The sequence below is a fragment of the Eschrichtius robustus genome, chromosome 14 (assembly GCF_028021215.1).
Source record: "Eschrichtius robustus isolate mEscRob2 chromosome 14, mEscRob2.pri, whole genome shotgun sequence".
Lineage (NCBI taxonomy): Eukaryota > Metazoa > Chordata > Mammalia > Artiodactyla > Eschrichtiidae > Eschrichtius > Eschrichtius robustus.
The window spans coordinates 34,696,565-34,719,774 of NC_090837.1; the positions used below are offsets into that span (position 1 = coordinate 34,696,565).

Here is a 23,210-nt window from a genome sequence, read left to right on the forward strand (position 1 = left end):
AAAAGGACCTACTGTATAGCACAGGGAACTCTACCCAATATTCTGTAATAACCTATATGGGAAAAGAATCTGAAAAAAGAATGAATATATGCATAACTAAATCACTTTCCTGTATGCCTGAAATGAACACAACATTGTAAATCAACTATATTCCAGTAAAATTTTAAAAAATATGTTAATGAAAGAAAAAGAGTTTAAGCCCCTAGGTTTAAAGAGAGAAGCCAGCTTCCTTTCAGAAAGATACCCCAAACAGAACTAGTTTGTCATCATTTAACTTTATATCCCCACGTAGCAGTAATTCTCAACCTCGGGTAGGCATTGGAAACATCTAGGGAACTTTGGAAACATACCGATCTCAGGCTGTGTCCTAGATCACCTCATCTTCACCTCTAGGGTGGGTTCAGGTGTGAGCATTTACAAAGCTTGCCAAATGATTCTAGGGCACGTCTAAGGATGAGAACTGAGGACCCATGGCACTGGTTCTCAAAGTATGGTCTCTGGACCAGCAGCACCACATCATCTGGGAACTTGTCAGAGATGCAAATACTTGGGCCCAACTCGGACTTACTGAATCAGAAATTCTGGAGGTAGGGCTCAGAAGTCACATTTTAACAAGCTCTCCAGGTGATTATCACGCACATTAAAATTTCAGAATGATTGGCCTTTAGGTTCCTACCTCCAGCCAAATACTTACGTTTGTATGTCTCTGCCGAGAGTTCCCAGGCAATCACGCTTGGGAATTGGTACTTTTCATGGAGGGAGAAACATAAAACATCACTGCTTGAAACAAGGGATTGTTGCTCGAGTTTTCCTAACTTGGCCATGTTTGCCTGCTTTCCAGACCACTTCCCTGGGAGCTTTCCACCCTTGCCTACTGCTAGAAATGTTTCTCTGAGCTTCTGACTTTCTCCTTGCTCCCAAAGTCATCGTGCATGTTTTGAGCTTCTGGGCTGCTTGTTCTGGCCACCTTTCCTGGAGTTTGCTGGTTTCTAACCACCTAGCTGTGTGTGTCTGTGTGTCCATCTACTTGGCTCTGAGCCCATGAGCCCCTCCCAGCTCTTCTGCATTCCAAGCCTGTCCGCAACTTTCCTGGTTGTAATTCCTGTCTCTGTGACCTGCCGCTATCCAGGCTCTGGGTGCAAGTTTAATCTTTTCATGTTTTGGGAGAGGGAAGTGAAACAAAGACTTCAGAATTGAAGCAGCTAGCTTTCATCGCTCCAGAATGACATTTTTATTGAGTGATATTATGACTGTGATTAAAGAGTTATGAATTCGTAGAACATCTGGAGCGATTGCATTCAAATACCCAAACTCTTTTCAGAGTTCAGTGATGGATGCAGCTGAATCATGGTGATTTTCCATCAGTGCCCTCCCTCCTTTGATGTGGGGATTGAGAGATGACTGACTGCCGTGACCTCTCTTGTGACCATTTGAACTTTATCGACTTGGGAACTTCTCTTCTACCTTGTCCGTTGTTTTCTGGGATTGTGGGAGTTATCTTTCCAGACCCCTAGTCCTTCCCTTTTCATTTTACAAGAATACATGTCCATTATTCTGAAGTTTATGTCAGTGTTTTTATGTGACTGTATTTTTTGTTGCATGTACATTATCTTCCTAGTTACTGCTCAAGTCCGAAACCTGGGCGATTTCTGAGGTAGCTTTCAGGTGAGTGAAAAGAGAAGTGGCTTCTATTTTGACTTCTTCACATCCACTCGTAAATTTTACTAACCGCCCACCTTTATTCTCTGTTATTCTCTAACTGCCGACCTATTATTCTCACAAATCAACTTCCCTTCCACAAGTCAGCAACCTCCAGCCTACCTGGTCTCGTCACCGTCTATTTTTCTTTGCTAATCCAAGAGCCTCCTTTCCTGCTCATTCTGTTTTCCCATTCACCCTCCTCCAAACAATCCTCTGAAGTTATATTAGATAAATCATTTTGAAATGTTTCTTTTAGCTGAATTTCCAAATTAATTCATTTGATGTCTTGCCCTCATGACCTATTAGATGAAGTTCAACTCTGCAGTATGGCATTTAAGGTCTCTTATGACCTGGTCAGGTATACTTTCCCAGCCTTAACTCTTTAATTTGTAATTTTTGTACAATTTTAAGGTTATTTTCTATCTACAGTTATTACAAAATATTGGCTGTATTCCCCGTGTTGTACAATACATCCTTGAGCCCATCTTACACCCAGTAGTTTGTGCCTTCCCTCCCCCACCCCTATATTGCCCCTCCCCCCATCTCCCCACTGGTAACCACTAGTTTGTTCTCCTTATCTGTGAGTCTGCTTCTTTTTTGTTATATTCACTATTTTGTTGACTTTTTTAGATTCAACATATAAGTGATATCATACAGTATTTGTCTTTCTCTGTCTGACTTATTTCACTTAGCATAATGCCTTCCAAGTCCATCCATGTTGTTGCAAATGCAGAATTTTATTCTTTTTTATGGCTGAGTCATATTCCATCATATATATATATATATATATATATACACACACACACACCCCTACATCTTCTTTATCCAGTCTTCTGTCGATGGACATTTAGCTTGTTTCCATGTCTTGGCAATTGTAAATAGTGCTGCAGTGAACATTGAGGTGAATGTATCTTCTTGAATTAGTGTTTTTGGTTTTTTCAGATACATACCCAGGAGTGGGATTGCTGGGTCATATGGTGGCTCTATTTTTAGTTTTTTGAGAAACCTCCATTCAGTTCACCATAGTGTCTCAGTCTTAACTCTCAATCCTCTACCTCACGTACGTAGTTGTATGCTTCAGGCTGCCTTATGTGTAATTCCTCAAATCATGTTATCTCTTATCACGTTTCTGTCTCTGTGTTGCCTCTGTGGTTTCCTCATCTTGGTATGCCGTTACTTACTTTTCTGCCTGGCAGACATCTAAGCATTGCTCAGGATGGCTCAAGTTTCCCTCCCACAGCTTCCCGGGAAGTTTTACACACCACTTCCTCTGGTTCCAACAGTATCTTACGTGTACTTACTACAACATAGTGTAAGACTTTGTCGCCATGCTGGTCTCTTCATGAGCTGGTTGAGAAGAACTGACTTCTTGCAGGACCAACAGAAGAAGCATTCATCCCCCAGATAAGTGGAGAATTGGGAACACCAGACGATGCTGTTGGAACAAATGGAAAGCATGTGGGTCCCAGGGTGGGTGAACTGGGTGATGGAGGCCCAGTGGTATGAGAGTGATGTGCAGACTGTTTCTATAATCTGGACAGATTCAGGAAAAATGAGGGTTTGGGGAAAAAGTTCAAAAACCAGATTATAGCTCAAAAAACAAAGTGAGAGAGAGGAAGAGTTAGCATGACTGTTATCTTTTCTTGCTTAGCCAATCACTCACTACAAAACTTAGTGATACAAAATAACCATTTTATCACGCTTACAGATTCTGTGGGTCAAGAATTCAGACAGGGCATAACACACTTGTTGGAGAGACGTGTGTAGATGAGTGTCTGTGACATAAAGCAGCAGAGGAAAATGCTGTTGTATACGGACATGATGCTTTGGGGGGAAGGCACCTGCTTTAATTCCTAAAATAGAAAATAGGATGGAGAAGATGATGGAAGAGATACCTTTGGGGTTGGGCTCTGTAAGAGACGTCTCATAGCCAGGCTCAAGTTCTAGGGCTGGGTGAGGAAACAAAATGGGTAAACGTGATTAGATAGTGGTGAATAATTTGTGATGGTTGGAATGAAAGGCGTGTGGCAAGATATACATTGTAGAGAAGTTTTGGGACATAAACTAAAGAGCTTAATTTTATTTATTATTATATGCAGCAAAGGATCATTGACTTTGTTTGTTTGTTTCTTTAGCAGAGCTCTCTTTCTAGAGCCCAACCAGACGTTGATACTAGCATATACTAGAAATGTCTGGAGAAGGAATAGGTGAGTCAAGTAGATGGGTGTAGGGGTTTGTGTCGCCAGATCTCTAACAGATAAGATGCTTTCAGGTTCTGTTGTGATTATAGACTAAATGGTCAAAGAGATAGAGTATCCTTGCCCTTGGCTCACCGGGAATCTTTCAGAATAGGTACTTACTTGGTTGTGACAGGGAAGGAAGGTCTGTGAGGGCTGCTCTATTTACAGTGGTTAGAATAATGTCTAGTTTATTTATAAAAATCAGATTAATAAATGAATATGATAATTTTTGTACGTGTCTCAATCAGTCTATGTACCCATTTTCCTTTAACCCCTTCAAAAACAAGGTATTCCTGGTGGAACTTAGTGGTTTTCAGAAGTTTGGGTTTGGTACCTGATTTCTACAAGCTATTTGAATACTTTTTGTTAACAGTTGATTATTAGGTCAAAAAGTTGTTCCCAAGAGGAAACTTAAATTAGGTAGAATTATACTATGCTGGAACAGAAAATGTTTCCAGAGAGCTTTGATCCACTTCTGGTGCTTTACTACAGATGAATAAATTGAGGTCTAGAGAAGTTAAGTGACTTAACCACAGTCATCTAACTGGTAAATGTTGAAGCCAAGATTAGGAGTTGACTTCTAATAGACGGTTGGTATTATTTCCGTTGTGTAAAGCTGCACGCCACTTTGATTTTTCAAGTCAAATCTTAGCTTGAACTGTAGGAGAAAAAATTCTCCATCTGGCTCTGCTAAATTCCCAGAGGGAAATTTAAATCCTAGGGTGGCAGAACTCAGGAATGGAGAGGAAATTAACATTGTGTTTAGTTAAATAAGTGAGTGTTTAGAAAAGACACATGTGGACGCTTGTACATTTAACTTCTTGCGGGTTTGTTTTCAAGAATTAAATTCAGGTAGACTGGACACTGCCTAAGGTAGAAGGCTTGGAGATTTATACAATTGTAAGAATATTCTGTAGAAAAGCCCTAAGAGATTGTTACTTACGACCTGTATTTTCAGGTTGAAAGAAGAAGATCCTCAGAGAGATTAAGTGACATGTCCAAGGTCACAGAACAATGAGTGACTCTTTCAGAAATGGAAACCAGAACTCTTAATTTGGGAGAAGTGAATATTGCTCTTCAGGTATAAAATGCGTAGCCTTAAAGGAAATATTTGGGTTTAAAGTGGTGCATTTAAAAAATATTTTAATTGTTAAATGTCTATTTATAATATGAAACATAGCAGCGTAACACATCCCACAAACATGGCATCCACGTACAGGAAGAACCTCATCACCAGCCATGAGATGCTCCCCATGCCCTCGGCTTCCTACATTCGGTCCCCATCCTCCATCCTCCACCGTGAACTACTCTGTGGAGCTTTCCTCTCTGTCGTTCTCTGTTCTTTATTCTTTGACCATTATATGCATTATTGGTAAAAATCTATTTCTTAAAAATTGTGCTTGCTTTTGAACTTGATCAAAATGGCAGCAAAGTGTTCGTATTCTTCTGCACCTTGCTTTTTCTATCCAGCGGTATGCTTTGAAGATCCGGCCATGCTGACGGACATGGTCAATCTATTGCAGTGATGTGCAAGCTCCAGTTATGCACAGTTCATTCATCTCTTGTCTCATTTTTGTGTATTTGGTTTATTTGACAGTCGCTTTTGTTTGTTTGTTTTTGCTGTCACCAACCAGGCTGCCCCAGACATTCTTAGGCATGTCTCGTGATAAATCTCTGGGAAAGGCTGGGCTGGGCAGTGTCCCACCTTTTCCAGATGATGCCCAGCTGTTTTGCAAAGTGGCTGTGCCACTTGGGACTCCCAGCAGTGGCATCTCAGAGTCCCCAGTGTTCTAAGTCCTTGCCAACACTTAGTGTCACCAGCCTTCTTAATTTTTGCCAATCTGGTGGGTGGATATTAGCATTCAAAGGTGATTTTTATTGTGATTTGGGGTCTAATATTTTTCTGTTAGAAATAAATGGACAATATTGCAAGGGGATGTCAAAATAAGGCATTTTATAAATACTCACTTTAGGCAAAATGACTAAGAAAAACTTACAACACAGTCACATGAAGAAAGTCTAAAATGCGAGAAGAGAGATACTTTCGCACATTTAGCGTGATGGCTGTTGATATATTCAGCAATCACACTTTCATGTTTGTTAATATTTAATGATAGTCTTGAATTAATTAAGTGAAGTTCAATTTATTCATAGTTATTCATTTTATCCTGATGTTTTAACTCATCCTGGAAGAGAATATAGTAAGGTGGGATTTATATATATATATATATATATATATATATATATATATATATATATATACACATTAACATTTATATATATGTAAATGACTCAGGATGAAATCATATACTGACCTAAATAGATTACATTGCAAGGTTTGCAGAAGTAATAACACTGTAACTCTTTGGGCTGTTTTCAGATTTTCACAGTTTAATTTTTTAAAAACCCTCTTAGATCCTTGGTTGAAAAGTGTCCTGCCTGTGCTTATTATGTGACATTTGATGACCCCAGTGATGTGACACAGGATCTCTTGGTTCATGTTATAGACTGTTTTCTACCCCAGTGGGATCTGATCAGGTAGCACCAACTTCCTGTTTTAATATGATGGTAAAATTATGGAATCCCTGGTACCCATTTCTACCCTCTACTGATTAAGTAAGAGCAGTTTTGCTATAATAACTTGTTACCAAAGATAGATGATCAAACTCAGAGAAGTGGAACATCTTTTGATAAAGATCCAATAAATGCCCAAAGTTAAATGAGTTTTAATAAATGTCTCCCTCTATGATCACAGATCTGCACAGTTTATATTCCTGTTTGACAGAAAAGATCCTCTTTGTATTGTGAAGTTATTTTGTAATAAGACATTGAGCATGGACACAATGGGGTCACTTCAGGTGTTACTGTCGCCTTAAGGACTTGGGATGGTTACCTAGCAAGAATCAGAAGGGACAGAGTTAGGAGACCAAGTTTATTTTAGGATCCGCTCGGAGCTCAGCGTTTAACCTGTGACCGTCCTAGAGTTTCTAAAGCAGTGGACCCAAGCAGCAGATGGTTTTTCTATCTGAAGTTGGATTGAACAGGCATAGGCATGCTGGATTCCCACCCACCCCTCCTACTCTCTTTAGGTTGGGTCTCACCCTTTGGTGGCAGCAAGAGACATGATCCAAATTTCAAGATGTGAAAATTGCCAGAAGCCATCCAACTGACAAAAGCCGCCGAAAGAATAAGCTCTCCTAATCCTAGCTGCCTTCATTGCATCTTGAGGCCTAGCAGAAAAGCTGAGGTGATGTGGATTCCCAAACACCTATCTTACTTTTGTTGGCAGGTCTGCAGGATTCCAGAAGGTTCGGAGTTGACAAGTTGAGTATAGCCAAGGGTGTCCCTTGGGGTTCTGTCCTTTGTTGATTGCATAACTCCCTTCCCAACTCCACCACCAACCTTCACCCAAGGTGGACCTAACCCATCTGCTTGTTGCTCTGTCCCCATTTATTCTTTGCTTCCTCTGCATGTGGCTTTGCTCCATATGGTATCCCGAGCCTGGGAAAGCCGTCTCTGCTCCATTTGGTTAATTAGTCTCCGACTGTGTCTATGGCTCACCTTGTTCTTATGTTTACAAGATTATAAAAACTCTGAAACTTTCCCTTCCTAGTTTTCCTGCATCTTCAGGTATAACACCAAACCACAATTTCCCAAATCCACTACATTAAGGCATTCTATTTCCAGTAACTCAAAATCTGTAGTGATAGTTCTATAATCTATAATAACATTAATCATCTCATAATCATTTCTCAACAAATGATCTTCTTAACCAAATACATTTTGTATGCTTCTCATTTAATCTAATATCTTTCCTTTCTCATTATATTTCCCTTCTGATTACTGCTACTCGGTATTCTTGAAAGTACCCCATCACATTTTGTTGGTTTTGCATGATTTCAGATCTAATTGAGGAGATAATGCATATGTAAGAGGAAAACATAGCAATTTATTAATACCTAGAAAATTTACTGAGCTCTTATTTTGTCCTAGGAAGATGATAGTTTGCTCTGTGTGTGATGTGTATTATCATTTAATTCTTACAGTGAGTCACTGATGCAGTAACGTTATTATCCCCACCTTATAGATATGGAAACTGAGGCATGTAATGGTCCACGGTCACCCAGGAAGTAGCTTGTAGAACCAGTAGGGAGAGGGTGCAAATATGAGATATCTGTCCACGTCCCAACATTCTTCATCTCTGGTCTCTACTTCTTTATCAATATGATACATATTTCATCCTCTTTAAACCTTTTCTGAACAAGACAGGTCTTTTAATTTTTGAAACCTTTTTTCGTTGAACTATAGTTGATTTACAATACTGTATTAGTTGCAGATGTACAGCGAAGTGGTTCAGTTTTATATATATATATAATCTTTTTCAGATTCTTTTCCATGATAGGTTATTATAAGATATTGAATATAGTTCCTGTGCTATACAGTAGGTCCTTGTTTTTATCTATTGTATATGTAGTGGTGTGTATCTGTTAATCCCATATCCCTAATGTATCCCTCCCCTTTTCCCCTTAAGATGGGTCTTTTAAATAAATCAGTCTGTTCCTTGGTCTGAGAGAATGGCAGAAAGTAGTATAAGAATTCAAAAGCAGAAGCAATCACAGCCAGCACTTATATGTAAAAAGAGGCTTTCTGGACCCTAGCTCAAAGGCATGAGTAGGACGGGACTTTCAAATGCCTTATCAAGACCACTTGGGGCGAGACTTTGAAGTGGAAGACGTCTTCTCCTACAGTGGCCTCAAATCCGGCCATCCTGCTGTCCTACTTGTATTGGGGGTGTGGAGATGGAGTTAGGGTAGTTGGGGGACCAGAAAGGCTCAGCAGTTTGTGTGCACGTAGAGTGTCAGTTGTGTTGTCCCGTGACCAACACAACCATCATCCAGGCACCCTGCTCCTTTGAGAACCTGGATCTTATCTATGCTTCATCGGGTTCTGGGTGCTGTGATTTCCTTTTGCTATTCCGTTTCCCCGGAAGTGAATACGATCTTACCCATTTTGCAGGAAAAATGCTGGGTCAAGGTGAACCACTGGGCAATTGGGTGTTTGAGGAAGTCGTACAAATTCCTGTGATGTCCAGTTTCTGCCCTCAAGGAATTTACTATCATGTTAGAGAGAAAAGACGGGCATAACCAAATTCACTAGAGAAAACCCGCAAAACAAACTTAATAGAAATAACTATGAAATCATTATGAAGTAATGGCTTTGTGGAAATAACTATCGAATGATAATAATATGGAGGTGTTAGGGGTTTGCAGATGGAGGGAGGTAAGGAGTAGGTGTTTCCTGTGGTTTAGATTTCAGGAAGGCAGTGGTCATGTCTATCCTGGTCACTGCAATGCCATCAGCACCTGGCATAGTGCCTAGCCTGTAGCAGATGTTCAATACGTGTTTGATTGTATGAGTGAAAAGGCATTTGGGGCTGAAGAACATAGGGAAAACATTTTCTGCATCCCAAAAGCAAATTCCAGAGAACTAACTTTGTGTCTTTAAGCAGGCAGGTAAGCATCCTTGGCTCAGGTTCAATTCTGTTTGTGTCAAGTGCATCCTGTCGTAGAGGCTGGACCACGGAGCTGGTCCCTGGAAATCAGAGCTGACACCCTCCTTCGTCTTAACCTCAGCAGTGGGACAATAGGAGCCTGAGCTGAGATCAGGCCCAAACAAAAGCGTGAGTGTGGTTAGTCCTTGGTGGCCACCTTCAGTACTGGTGGCCAAATATTAAATAAACAGTCAGTTTTACACTTGGATTTCAAGAATGTTGTACGGTATATTATTTTGCTCAAATATAAATGAACTCTTCTGTTAACTCTCTTGTGATTTGTGGAACTACTTATTTTGTTTATTCTTTTTAACTTAATACTTCTGCTAGTTTTGAAATTGTTTTGAGCTTGAAAAAATAACAGCAGAAAAAGTAAAGAGAATGCAAATCAACTTTTAGCCCACCGAAGAATATGTAGCTGTGTTTCATTTCCCTAGACACTTGCACAGAGTTTGGTGTCTACTCGGCATTACATACGTGTTGGAGTGAATGGGTAGATGGACCTAACTGTATTTTAGATTTAAAAGCAGTTTCTTCCAGTAGAATAAACAGTAACAGTAAATGTCAGATTCATGCTGCTAGGGAAATCTACCGATAAATTGGTTTTGGAAAAGTAAATGAAGAATGAGGTGCAAATTCAGTAGTTAACTTCACCGTCTCTTGTATTTGCACTTTCCTTCCAAAAAAGGAGAAAAAGATAAAAGCAATCTAAGAAATAACTACTTAAGCCAAACTACTGCTTCTTTTTCTTTCCCCCAATTTGTGATGAATAGCTCTGCACTTTCAGATATGCCATGAATTAAATCAGATTCCCACAGAGAACAGTATGTTCAATACTTGGTCACAGTTTGAAGGCATCCCCAGATGGTTTTAAAGAAAAACTAATTTTACGGGAATGCAGGATAAATGACTGATTTTATCCTTGACATTACAAAGGTCCCTCTATCCCAGTGACTATGATCACTTTTTCTTATCTTTATATCAAATGTACATGAATTGAAATTTATATTTTAAAAAGTTGTTAATGCTGAAACTGGGAAGATGACATAACCAGCAGAAACAGAAGAGACGAATTCTAGCAAATGTGTGTTAATCTTTTACACTTTCTCTCAACTGGAATGAGGAACCTGGGGTCCTCAGATAGGGGATGCAGCATGTTATCAACTCAGTTGTTTAACTGGAGTCCTGTAAAATTAGAAAGGAGGACAAGTTTGCCTAGGTTCCCTCCCCATCTGCAAGGATCCTACTGCATCCTTTTAAGACTCTCCACCAACCTTCACCGAGTGCCTCGTAAATTCATGTGGTTTCAAATTCTCTGCCCTCTGCTTCCCCAGGCAGCCATAAGATCTTCTCTGACCACCTCCACTGACGTATTGTCCCCTGCCCTCAGGGTCCCTGCAGTCTGTCACCTTCCCAGGACGTCTGTAAACGTTGCTCTGGAATAGGCAACCTTTAAAGCATCTTCTGAACCGACAGAATTGAAGCAGCTTTTCCATGATGAGTTTCTGTATTTGAAGCTCATTCAGGAAGCACTGAGTTCTCATCCAGAACAAACAGCGGTATGAATGAGCACATCTGCCCTGTTTTCTAGCAAATTCTGTTGAGAAAATATGTATTTGGAAAATTTTCTCTTAGATTGTTTGTGATGTGAGCGAAGTTGAATCATTTTACTACACTTTGTTGTACAAAGCTGAGGGTTCCAACCTACAGTACGATCTAGGAAAACCATTCCTGTAGCTTGATGTGAAAGACCTTGCACTTAGTAGGCAAACAGATGGTCATAGTGAATTTAGAAAAAAATAGCTGCCTAATCACTGTCATAGTTAAATGAATTGTGAACTACTTCTCACCTTAATATTGATGCAAATGTTCTGCCAGTGAACATGGCACAACTTTCATTATTCATTTTTTTTTAACATCTTTATTGCAGTATAATTACTTTACAATGGTGTGTTAGTTTCTGCTTTATAACAAAGTGAATCAGTTATACATATACATATGTTCCCATATCTCTTCCCTCTTGCATCTCCCTCCCTCCCACCCTCCCTATCCCACCCCTCTAGGTGGTCACAAAGCACAGAGCTGATCTCCCTGTGCTATGCGGTTGCTTCCCACTAGCTATCTATTTTACGTTTGGTAGAGTATATATGTCCATGCCACTCTCTCACTTTGTCACAACTTACCCCCCCTCCCCATATCCTCAAGTCCATTCTCTAGTAGGTCTGCGTCTTTATTCCCATCTTGCCACTGGGTTCTTCATGACCTTTTTTTTTTTTTTTTTTCCTTAGATTCCATATATATGTGTTAGCATAAAGTTCTCCATAAAAACTCTAAGAGGACATTTTTTGATTAATCCATTTTCCAGATGAGGAAGCAAATACCCATAGAAGTGAATATGTACTGGTTTTGGAAGAATTGGTGGGTCACATTTAATGATAGCAAAAGAGCAATTTCATGATATTTTTTTAGGTTTGAGCTATAAAGTGTACTCTGTCCTAGTAGTGTATAAAAGATCACTCTTTTACGAGTTAGATATCAATCAAAATAAATCTTGAAAGATGCATTTTGTGGGCAATAACGTCACTAATCATGATGCTTAATAAGATTAGAACCTCTTCCAGAAACAATTAAATTTTATAATTTATGTGTATAAGTTTGTACGTGTAATTCATTCACAGTCTCATTTACCAAGCATACATACACATAATTGGCTTTTTAAAATGGCTTGTAGAGTATATTCACAGCTATAGGCTAGTATTTTCTTAAATAGTGAATGTTTACTACACTTAGGAATAAACGTTTTATTCTCACTTATTATATAAATAGATAATGCTAGTATTAATATTTTTACTTAAGTGGCTCAAGTTTCTTTCACATTTGGACTTTGCTTTATTTAGCAAACAGATATTTGGCTTTTATCCCCAAATTCATTTGTATATATTACTTTATAGTTTTCTTTTTTATCTATCAAAAGATAGATATCTATCAAAAGAAAATTTATGGCTAATTTACCAGTGAAATGTCTGAAACTTTGAGGGTTATAAATATATTTGAAGAAAAGTTAATATGTGTCTGATACATTAATTCACTTTTCAGTTATTTAAAAATATTATAAGTAAGCTCACTGAAGAAAAAATTCAAAATTATAAATAAAATGAATTGATAAAATCCCAGTGATTCTATTAATATTAATATTTGTATGATCAACTCATTGAGATTATTTTAGATGTACCTTTTTATTTACTAAAATACCATGCATGTCATTTAAAAAACTTTTTATTTGAGGATATTGCGAATCCTTTTACATGCTATAAACATGGAATTATATTACCAATTTTGATGGCTATACATGTCATTGATTCAATATATATATGTATATATGCATGTGTGTTATATATATATATATATACACACATATATATATATATATACACACACACACACATACACACACGCACACACACATAATTTAAATCCTATTTAAGCCCCTATTGTTGAGCATTTTAGGCTAGATCCAGGTTTTCTTTTCAAATAATAAAAAGACAGTGGTGAACATACTTGCACATTAATATATGAACCACATCTCTTTTGGGGATAAAGTTCTAAACTTGCAATTGTTTTACTAAAGGCAATATGCACATTTTCAAGCCTGTTTTTTTTCCTTAGCTTTGCCAAATTGTTTTCCAAAGAGGTCATGCCAATGTAACTTTTGTTAATAGTGTGTGAATATCCTTTCCCCAATCCCTTGCTAACAGTGAGTCTTATTATTTTATATTTTTGACGGAGTGCTTGTAGTGAGCTGAGTGGTGGCCCCCCAAAAGATATGTCCACGTTCTAACTCCAGAACCTGTCAATAACACCTAAAATGGCAAAAGAATGAACATGGCCTTATAATGCAAGGATGTGGCTAAGTTAACAATCTTGAGAGGAGGAGTGTATTCTAGATATCTGTCTGGGCCCTAAATGCCATCACATAAGAAAGAGGCAGAGGGAGTTTTGAGAGGGATACTGAGGAGGAGAAAGTACTGGGAAGACAGAGCAGAGGTGCTGCCACAAGCCAAGGAGTGCTGACAACTGTTAGAATTTGGAAGAGGGAAGGAATAGATTCTCCCCTAGAAGCTCCCTAGGAATGTGGCCCTTTCAACACTTTGATTTCAGACTTCTGGCCTCCAGAACTGTGACGGTATACATTTCAGTTGTTTTAAGCCGTGAAGTGTGTGATGATTTGCTACATCAGCCCCAGGAAGTTAGTCCAGTGCTGTACAGAATTCACTGTTTATGAAGAGGTATTATTACAGTTTGAAGGGAACATTTCTGAACCAAATGCTCAAACATCATCAATAACCTGGTCAAGTTCCCACTTCATCTTTAATACCTGCTTATAATTCTCTCTTATCACCTCGGTTGTCTTCAGTAGGTACCAGAGCCTTGGGTCACCTCTTTGGCTCTGTCCACAACTAAGTTCTTCTCCCTCAGAAAGAATCACCTGTGCCTGAGATGTCAGTTACTTCTCTGCACTAAGACCCAAATTCTTCTTTCTTCCTCACATGTCACTGCTGAGCTGTGACTAGACGGTGGCTTTCTGGAAAGCTTATTAGCACCTCAAAACCAGCGTACCTACTGCTAAACTCCCTGTCTTGCTCCGCGTAATATATTGTCTACCGTGGTGATTCATACGTTTCTCCACCCAGATGTTTAAGCCAGAATCATGCGTCTTAATTATCACTTCCATGTGGAATCGCTCACAAGGCACTCTTTTTTTTTTTTTTTTTCCACAAGGCACTCTTGATAAGCATTCTTAATATCTCTGTCCGTTCCATCTGGATTACATGATGAGACACCATCATGTATCGTATCTGTCAGAGTTGCCATCTTGATCCGTTGTACTGCCCCCAGCCCCAGACACCTAGTAAATATCCTGTATAGTGAAACCAGAAACTTGTAACAAAAACTGGCTGTGTCACTTTGTCATTCAGCACCTCGTTACAAGATAAAATATAAACTCTTATAAAATGTGGTCTTTGCATCTCTTCTTCCTGCCATCATACCTACCTGTCTTTGGAAAACTGTGCTCTAATAATCTGAACGAACTGCAGCTTCCCAGTTTGCATGCCACAGCTTCCAGCTTTGCTCAAGCCGTTCTGTCCTTGGAATGTCTCCTTTAATTTAGATAACTACTAATTCCTTAAACCTTGATAAGAGGTCTCCTATATCTGAGAAGCTTGCTTAATTCCCCCACTTTGGTATAGCGGCATTTCCCTGTGGTCCCAGTTTGATACTGGGAGTGGTAACTTTGATAAATCTGTTTGTCTCCCCATTAAATTGTGAGGTTCTTGAGGGTAAGGGCTGTTTGTCATCCTTATCTCCAGTTCTACCAAGATGTCTACTAATTATTAGAAATTAACAAAAAATTAGCTGATATATATTAAGTACTTAATTTATGCCAGACATTGTGCTAAGAGTTCTACATAATCACATCTAATCTTACAACACCCCTAGGAAGTTCCCTTCATCTTGTAGGTGAGGAGTTTGATCCACTGAGAAGTTAAGTGAATTGCCTGATACACATTTAGTATAAAGTGGGCCCATATTTGAATACTGGTGGTCTGACTTCAGAGTCATTTTTCTAATATAATCCTTTCAATACCATAAATTTCCTTCTAAGCATCGCTTTAGCTGCATCCCACAAAATTTGGTATGTTGGGTTTTCATTTTCTTTCAGTTCAAAATATTTAAAATGTTCCCTGACATTTCCTATTTGGCTCATAGGTTATTTAGAGGATATACTTTATATTATTAATATTTTTTGTCCTTTACTGATACATTATATATTTTTTATTTTTTTTAACTTATTTTTTTCCTTCACTTTGTTTTTATTATAGCATGTTTGCTTAATTTACAGCAAGCAGAAAATAGGCTGGGTCTTGTTTTGATCCAAACATTCATGTTTTAAAGGTTGTACACACTATTGGTTAAAAAGAACATACAAAAATACCTTTTTAGAAGCTTCTGTAAGAAAGAAAATACAAAGTTTAACCCCACAACTTTCCTCTTTGCTAGAACTGCAAACTACTGCTGCCGTTTTAAATAGACTTTTTGTTGTTTAAACTATACGTCCAGGAAAATCTAAAAAAATTAAAGAAACGTGCATATAAATGATTGCATAGCAGAGTATGAACATTAACTGCAGACAGTAAAGAAATGAACATTGGAAATACTATCAAATATACCAAGGTTCTAGAATCAATCCTTTAAACACATTCCACAAACAGTATTTAAAACCACCTTTTGTTCTTTACAGGCAAGGCCTAGATTACTAAAACCAAAATTGAAAAAAGTAATCCTGTAAAAGGAATGGTTTTCCCACAACACTTTTTACTTATTATGCCTGTAAGCAAGCAATCTAAAAAATTTAAAGATACCAGCTTTTATTCTGAAATGAGATTGGACACGTCAAGTCACTTTTTATTGCCCCCAAATGATCTCGTAGAGCGATGTTAGAAATTATAAAGAGTTAGGGTATTATTTTCATCAGGTACTACACTGATAATCAAAAACTCAAGAGATGTGACTTTCTTAAAATTAATTTTTTCCAGAATTATTTTAAATCTCATGGCACCACAGAATCACTTAGAATGGGAGTATTGTCTTTTAACTTGCCTCACATTAAATAAACTGAGGTGTGAAGAACAAGCCTCCTTCATAAACATATGGGCAAATTTTGATACAAATGCACACACCAAGTGCTTTAAGCATCAAAATTCAGTCCTTTTACACTATGCGCACACACAAACAAAACCTACTTTGAAACACTTTACTTGCTTTTAACAGCAGTAAGAAAACTAAGCGATATTATGGTCAACAATGCTCCTTAAAGTTTAGAGTAACTGCGTAAGAGCATTCTCTTCCCTTAAAATTATTTCTGCCATCATCAACCTGCCCAAAATTTAAGGTGAAGTTTTTCCAACGTTTGTATGGTTCCAAATCTTCACAGAAACCAGGAAAGTGAAGGCTCCGTGTTTCAATCAAAAACTCTATCTCCCTGAAGATGCTACTTAACCCAGTTAACGTCATTTCCCAAGACAGTGGGGTTAACAAAAGAACTATTCCACACTGTGCCAAAAATTATCATCGTGGGTCTAGACATCTTGACGAGACCAAAAGGTCCACCCTGAACCTAAATGTGTCTGGTCGGTCAGTGTTTTACGGTGGCTACAACTTCACTTTTGTATCATTCTACCTTATTGGCAAGCTACATTTCTAGGTTAACAGTTCTACCAAATATGGATATGAAAGGTTATTTTTAATAAGACAATGTTGCAAATTATGGTCAACCAACATCTTTTCACCAATACCTCAAGTATTAAAAAATGAGAATCATTACAAAAATATACAGAGACACCACAAATTGGTAGCTGCCCATAACATTAAACAAACTGGACTCTTAAGAGTGGCTTCTCAACAGCATTTCATTTTAATAATAACCATTGCCTGGTACAGGGAAAACTGACAAGTGTTTTTTAAGCATCATTGCAACACTGTATTCCTGATAATTTAAGTCAACCAAACTGGGAGTAAATGAATGATACATGCCTAAAAATATCATGGTTTCTACTATCAGTGGCCACTGGACTTAGGACTAGTCCAAGACCTTGATCTAGATTTTGACCTAGACCTAGACTGTGATCTTGACTGAGATTTGGATCTAGGTGGTTCTTTTTTCCTTGATTCCTTTTCATATCTTGAGCCAGACGTATAATGTGTTTTGGAATCTGTTTTAGAGGTGCCTCTAGTTTTGGTGTGAGATGCAGACCTAGAACGTGATTTAGCCTTCATTTCTTTCTTGGGCTGGGACTTGGACCGTGATCTTGAATTGGATTTGGATCTTGAAAAAGATTGATTTCGGTGTTTGAATCTATCATTGTCGGAATGGCTTCTGCTACGCCGTGGTCTTCCAGTCGGTCTACTGTTTCTAGGACTATAAGATCTTCTATAGTTGTAATCAAAGGAAGGACTTCTTGATCTCCTTCTTTCAGTAACTTCGGCTTCTAGAACGTCTGTATCTGTCATAATCATCGTAGCGTGCAGAACTATACACATTCCTCCCTTCCTTGGCTTCATCTGATTTGGAGTCTTTTGATCCCCCTGTGCAAATGTATTTCAGTTTGGCGTCCACAAATCCATTTTCTGTCCAAATTATGTAAAGCATCTTCTGCATCACGAACATCCTCAAATTGAACATATGCAAATCCTCTTGGACGGCGAGTGTAGAAATCAAGTGGAACATACACATCAACTATAGGACCATAACGACCGAATTTACGTCGCAAATCTTCAGACCTGGTATCGTCCGCAAGTTCCTTACAAAGAGCGACGTGTTGGGGGGACACAGGTACGGGGACATGACGGCGGCGTGAGTCTCAGCAGGGACACTAAGGGACTCAGCAAACCGTCTGCACCTCCGGCGCCGGATCCTCAAGACACACACAGCCAGAGAGCTGCGCTACGACCTATTTTATTTATTTTTTATGGAAGTGTAGTTAATTTACAATGTTGTGTTAGTTTCAAGCATACAGCAAAGTGATTCTATTATACAGATAAATACATATGTATTCTTTTTCATATTCTTTTCCATCATAGGTTATTACAAGGTATTGAGTATAGTTCCCTGTTCTATACAGTAGGTCCTACTTTATATTATTTTTATTATTTCAAAATTTTAAGTTTTCTTAATAAGCCAGCATATAGTATATGTTGGTGAATGTTTCATGTGAAATTGAAAAGATTATGTGTTCTGCTGTTGTCCAGAGGGGTGTTCTGTAAATGTAAACAGAAATTACGTCAAATAAGTTGATTGCATTGTTTAGGTCTTCTGTGATCTTACTAATGTACTCTGTACTTGTTCTACCCCTTCGAGAAGAATGGTGAAGTCTTCAACTGTAATTGTGGATTTGTCTGTTTCTCTTTTCAATTTTGCTTCATGTATCTTGACGTTCTATTGTAAGGTGCATGTGCATTTAGGATTGTTGTGTCTTTTTGGAGAATTAACCCCTTTATCGTGCCACGATGTCCCTCTTTATGACTAATAATATTCCTTTTTCTGAAGTCTACTTTATCTGTTATTAATATAGCAACTTCAGTTTTCTTTTGGTTAGTGTTTACATAGTTCATTTTTTAATTCTTTGTAAACTATCTGTATCTTTATATTTGAAGTGTGTTTCTTGCAGACGGCATATATTTGGGTCTTATTTTTTATTTTTTACTATCTTTTAAGCTGCTTTCTATTTGTTCCATCTGTTGTTTCTTCTTTTTTCTTTTATATTGTCTAATAAACAGCATGTTTTATAATTTCATTTTATCTGATATTAGCTTCTTTATTCATTTGTGTTAATGTTTTAGTGTTTGCCCTATGATTTGCAATACACTGTACATCTTTAATTAATTAGAGCCGCCCATCAAATGTCATTTTATCACTTCACACATGTTATGTAAGGTCTTTCAAGGCTCTTACAACAATATATTCTCTATTCCTCTGTCCCATCTTTTGTGCTTTTTTTCCCATAAATTTTACTTTTATGTATGCTATAAACATACAATATGTTGCTACTGTTTTTTTACTTTAGACAGTTTTATTTTCAATCAATTAAAAATAAGAAAAATATTTTATGTTATACTCACTGATTCCATTTTCAACACCATTTATTTGTGTCGATCCAAATTTGTTTCCTCTCATATTCCTTCTGCACGAAGAACTTCCCTTACCACTATTTGTAGGGAAGGTCTGCTGACAATGAATTGTCTCAGTTTTTCTTTTTATGAGAGTGTTTTTACTTTTTCATTTTTGAAAAATATTTTCACTGGGCGTAGAATTTTGGGTTGACTTTTTTTTCCTCTTTCAGCATTGCATTGTCTTCTAGCTACAATAAGTCCACTGTAATTTTAATCTTTGTTCCTCTGCATAGAATGTGCCTTTTTCTATAGCTGCTGTCAAGATTTCCTTTTTTTTCTAAAGTCGAATTTGTTTACTTTTTATCCTGCCTGTGTTCTCTGAATTTCTTGGATCTGTGTTTGCTTAGTGTCTTGGTTTTTTGTGTGTGTGTGAATATTATTTTTTAAAAATTTAATTATTATTTTATATTGGAGTATAGTTGATTTACATTGTTGAGTTAGTTTCAGGTGTACGGCAAAGCGATTCAGTTATACGTATACATATATCCATTCTTTTTCAGTTTCTTTTCCCATATAGGTTATTACAGAATATTGAGTAGAGTTTCCTGTGCTATAGAGTAGGTCCTTATTGTTTATCTATTTTATATATAATAGTGTGTATATGTTAACCCCAAACTCCTAATTTATCCCTCCTTCACCCCCCACATTTCCTTTGGTAACCAAAAGTTTGTTTTCCAAGTCTGTGAGTCTGTTTCTGTTTTGTAAATAGGTTCATTTGTATCATTTTTTTTTTAGATTCTGCATATGAGTGATATCATATGATATTTGTCTTTCTCTGTCTGACTTACTTCACTTAGTATGATAATCTTTAAGTCCATCCATGTTGCTGCAAATGGCATTATTTTATTCTTTTTTATGGCTAATATTCCTTAGTGTCCATTTTTAATTTTGGAAAATTCTTGACCATTATTTCCTCCAATATTAGTTCTGCCCTGGGAACTAATATTTCCTTCTGGGATTCTACTTCTGGGATATTTCCTTCTGGGATTCTCCTTCTGGGATTCCAATTACATAGTGTATTAAACCATTGGATATTGTCTCACCACTCTTGGATACCCTGTTACGTCCCTCATGCACATGTGCGCACGTGCACGCACACACACACACACACACACACACACACTCGTCTTTCTTTCTGTATTCTGGTTTGAGAATTTCCTATTGATGTATCTTCAAGTTCCTTGATTTTTTCTTCGGCTATGTTGAGTGAATCTGTTGACGGCATTCCTCACCTATTTTACTGTGGATTTTTAAAATTCTGGCATTTTCATTTGGTTTTTTCTTATAGTTTCCACCCTTCTGCTGAACCTTGTAATCTGAGCTTACATGCAATCCTCCTTTTTCAGTAGATTCTTTGACATATCAATCATAGTTATTTTAAATTTCCTATCAGGAAGTTTCACCGTCTGTGTCATAGTTGAGTCTGGTTCTACCAATTGCTTTGTCTATTGGGAGTGTGTTGTTTTTTCTTGCGTTTTCATATGCCCTGTATTTTTTGTTGTTGTTGAAATTTGGGTACCTTGTGTAGTTCAGTAGAGACTGAGGTAAACAGTTTTCATGCTTAGAAACAGGCATGTCTTTCCTTTCTTCTAGCCCTTTCATGTGAGAGTTTGAGAAATCTAGTTAGGATGTAGCTTACGCTTGAAGTTTGTTGTCTCTATCATGGACCTCAGTGAACCATGAGCTTCAAATTCCTCTAGTGGTACCTTGTGTTCAGGATCAGGTTAGGCTGTCAGAGGTGTTTTGTTTTTCCTCAATGTCTGCTCTGTTCTCAGCTTGAGATTTCTTCTTAGCTGAACCTCATATCAGGTCTCCTTCCATATTTTTTTCCTCTCTGAGCAGTGTTCTCTATGACTTGAGCTCTGTTAGCATTTAGTGTCACTACTGAGTGGAGAATGTATCCCTGGGTGTTTGGGGCGTGGCCTCCTGAGATCTCCTGCCCCTTCCCCATCTGTAATTCTGAGCCCAGCGTGTATTCTTTCTCCTCCCTCAAGAGTAGGTTGTTGGTTGTTCTGTTTCATTTGTTTTCTTCCCATGGCTGCAGTGCGTTTTCTCCAGTACTCAAGGCTGGTGGGGTTAGTTCCTCTACCTCCAGAAGATGAATGCTTTAGTTCTGTAGGAGAGATAGAGGGGAAGGTTCCAGGTGGAGTTCTGTGTGCTTCCCGTGGGAGTTGCTATTCCCTTTTCCCAGGTATGCATTACAAGGGATGCTTTACTTAGACATTTTCTCAGCTTTTCTGTGAGCACTTGGTGGGGATTTGTGGAGACATTGACCTGAAGGTGGCTGGACTCCTCTAATTTCTGTGACCTCCAGGGGCTTCTAAATCTCTTGCCACTTCACCCCTAGCTTCCGCCCTGACTGAAGTCTTCTTCCTGGTGCCTGGATGTGTCTCTCACAAGTACGCACAGCTCATTATTTCTCCCTGCAGTCAGCTGTCTTTCCTCAGATGTGAGGCCAGTTGTTTGCCTCACAACCTCAGCTCTCCTGTGGGTACAAAACAGTCATGAATTTTCAGTGTGTCCAGGTTTTTACTGTAAGTGTGGCAGTACTCTTTTTCTTCCTTTCCATATCCCTGAGTGGAAATTAAAAGTCCCCAGAGCTCTTATTTTCTTACTAAATCATTAAACTAAGGCAACATTTACCAACCCTTAAAGTTTCAGGACGCTGTTACATAAAATTTATTGAAAACCCCAAAGGTCTTTCATTTCTGTAATAGGTGATAGATAGATAGATAGATATTTACTGTATTAGAAATTAAAACATATTTTAAAATAATTTATTAATTAATTTAAAAATAAAAACAATAAACCCATTATATATTAACCTAACTTTTTTGGAAAATTAAACACATTTATAGAACAAAATATATTTAGTGATAAATATTTTACTGATTGTTTTATAATGTTCCAAATCTATTTGCTGCTTGGTTTAAGAGACAGTGCAGTTGGAATTTCATATCTCCTTTCTGCATTCAGTGGGTTGCTGTGTGACATCATATAACCTCTGGAAAATTCCACTGTAAACTCATGAAGGAATGAGAGTGAAAAGTAGAAATGATGTTTTAGCATTATTATGAAAATAGGTTTGACTTTGCAGACCCTCTGAACAAGATGGGATTGACCTCCCCCAATGGGAGGAAATGAAACTATACCCCTCACACAAATGAATATTTATCAAGTCCCAGTGTGTTAGAAGGTTCAGTTTTCTTATAACATACTACACTTCTGAGATCTTAGGAAAGAGAAAAATATAAAGGCAAATGTGGATCTAGTAAAGGACTGAAGTCATGTTTGAACCTAGGTCTACCTGACTCTAAGCCTATGTTCTGTCTCCCATGCCCTTCTGTCTTGGATGGATTGGAAAACAGGCACACCAAAGTGCACTCCACAGTTAGCACCTGTTTCCTATAGCATCTACATTGGTCTTCCCCAAACTGGGAACAGCATCTTGCACCCTCTATAGCTACAAATAATGTTTAGAAGATTGTTGGATCTTCTAGAAAGGTAAGTCATGAGCATTACCTTTGGATATTTAGAATTGTATAGGTCTATATGTATATAGTCAATTCATAGGTTTCTTACTGTTTCATATATTAACCAAGCATGTTTAATACTTTTTAAAAGTTCCCCTTGTATGTTGTTTTACAAATATCTCATGGATATCAACGTGTAACTTTTATTTTTCATGAGTGAAAGGAATTCAAAATCTGGAATTTGTTATCAATAAAATGCGCCTGTTTTGATATTAGCAGCCTGTTAGCAGTCTAACCTTGGTACAGTTCATCTTTGGAACTTGCAATTATTATAAGTTATTCACGAAGGATGTAATTGTCAGGGCACCTGATAATAAAGAGTGAGAGGACAGACAACATTATATGATGGAGTGTGAACATATGCTTTGTTCTTTCTTCAAGTCTGCTGCATCTTTGTTGAATTTCATGATGTATTAATATGTCACTACACATTTAGGTCCTGAAGCATGAAATATA

At 37.8% G+C, this 23,210-nt stretch overlaps 1 protein-coding gene and 1 pseudogene across 3 annotated transcripts in view; one reads left to right on the forward strand and one right to left on the reverse strand.

The window, feature by feature from the left end:
* Positions 1 to 23,210, forward strand: part of DLGAP1 (DLG associated protein 1) — an 846,176-nt gene that overhangs the window by 19,480 nt on the left and 803,486 nt on the right. The window lies entirely within an intron of this gene.
* On the reverse strand, positions 17,110 to 17,896 carry LOC137776553 (serine/arginine-rich splicing factor 10 pseudogene; annotated as a pseudogene).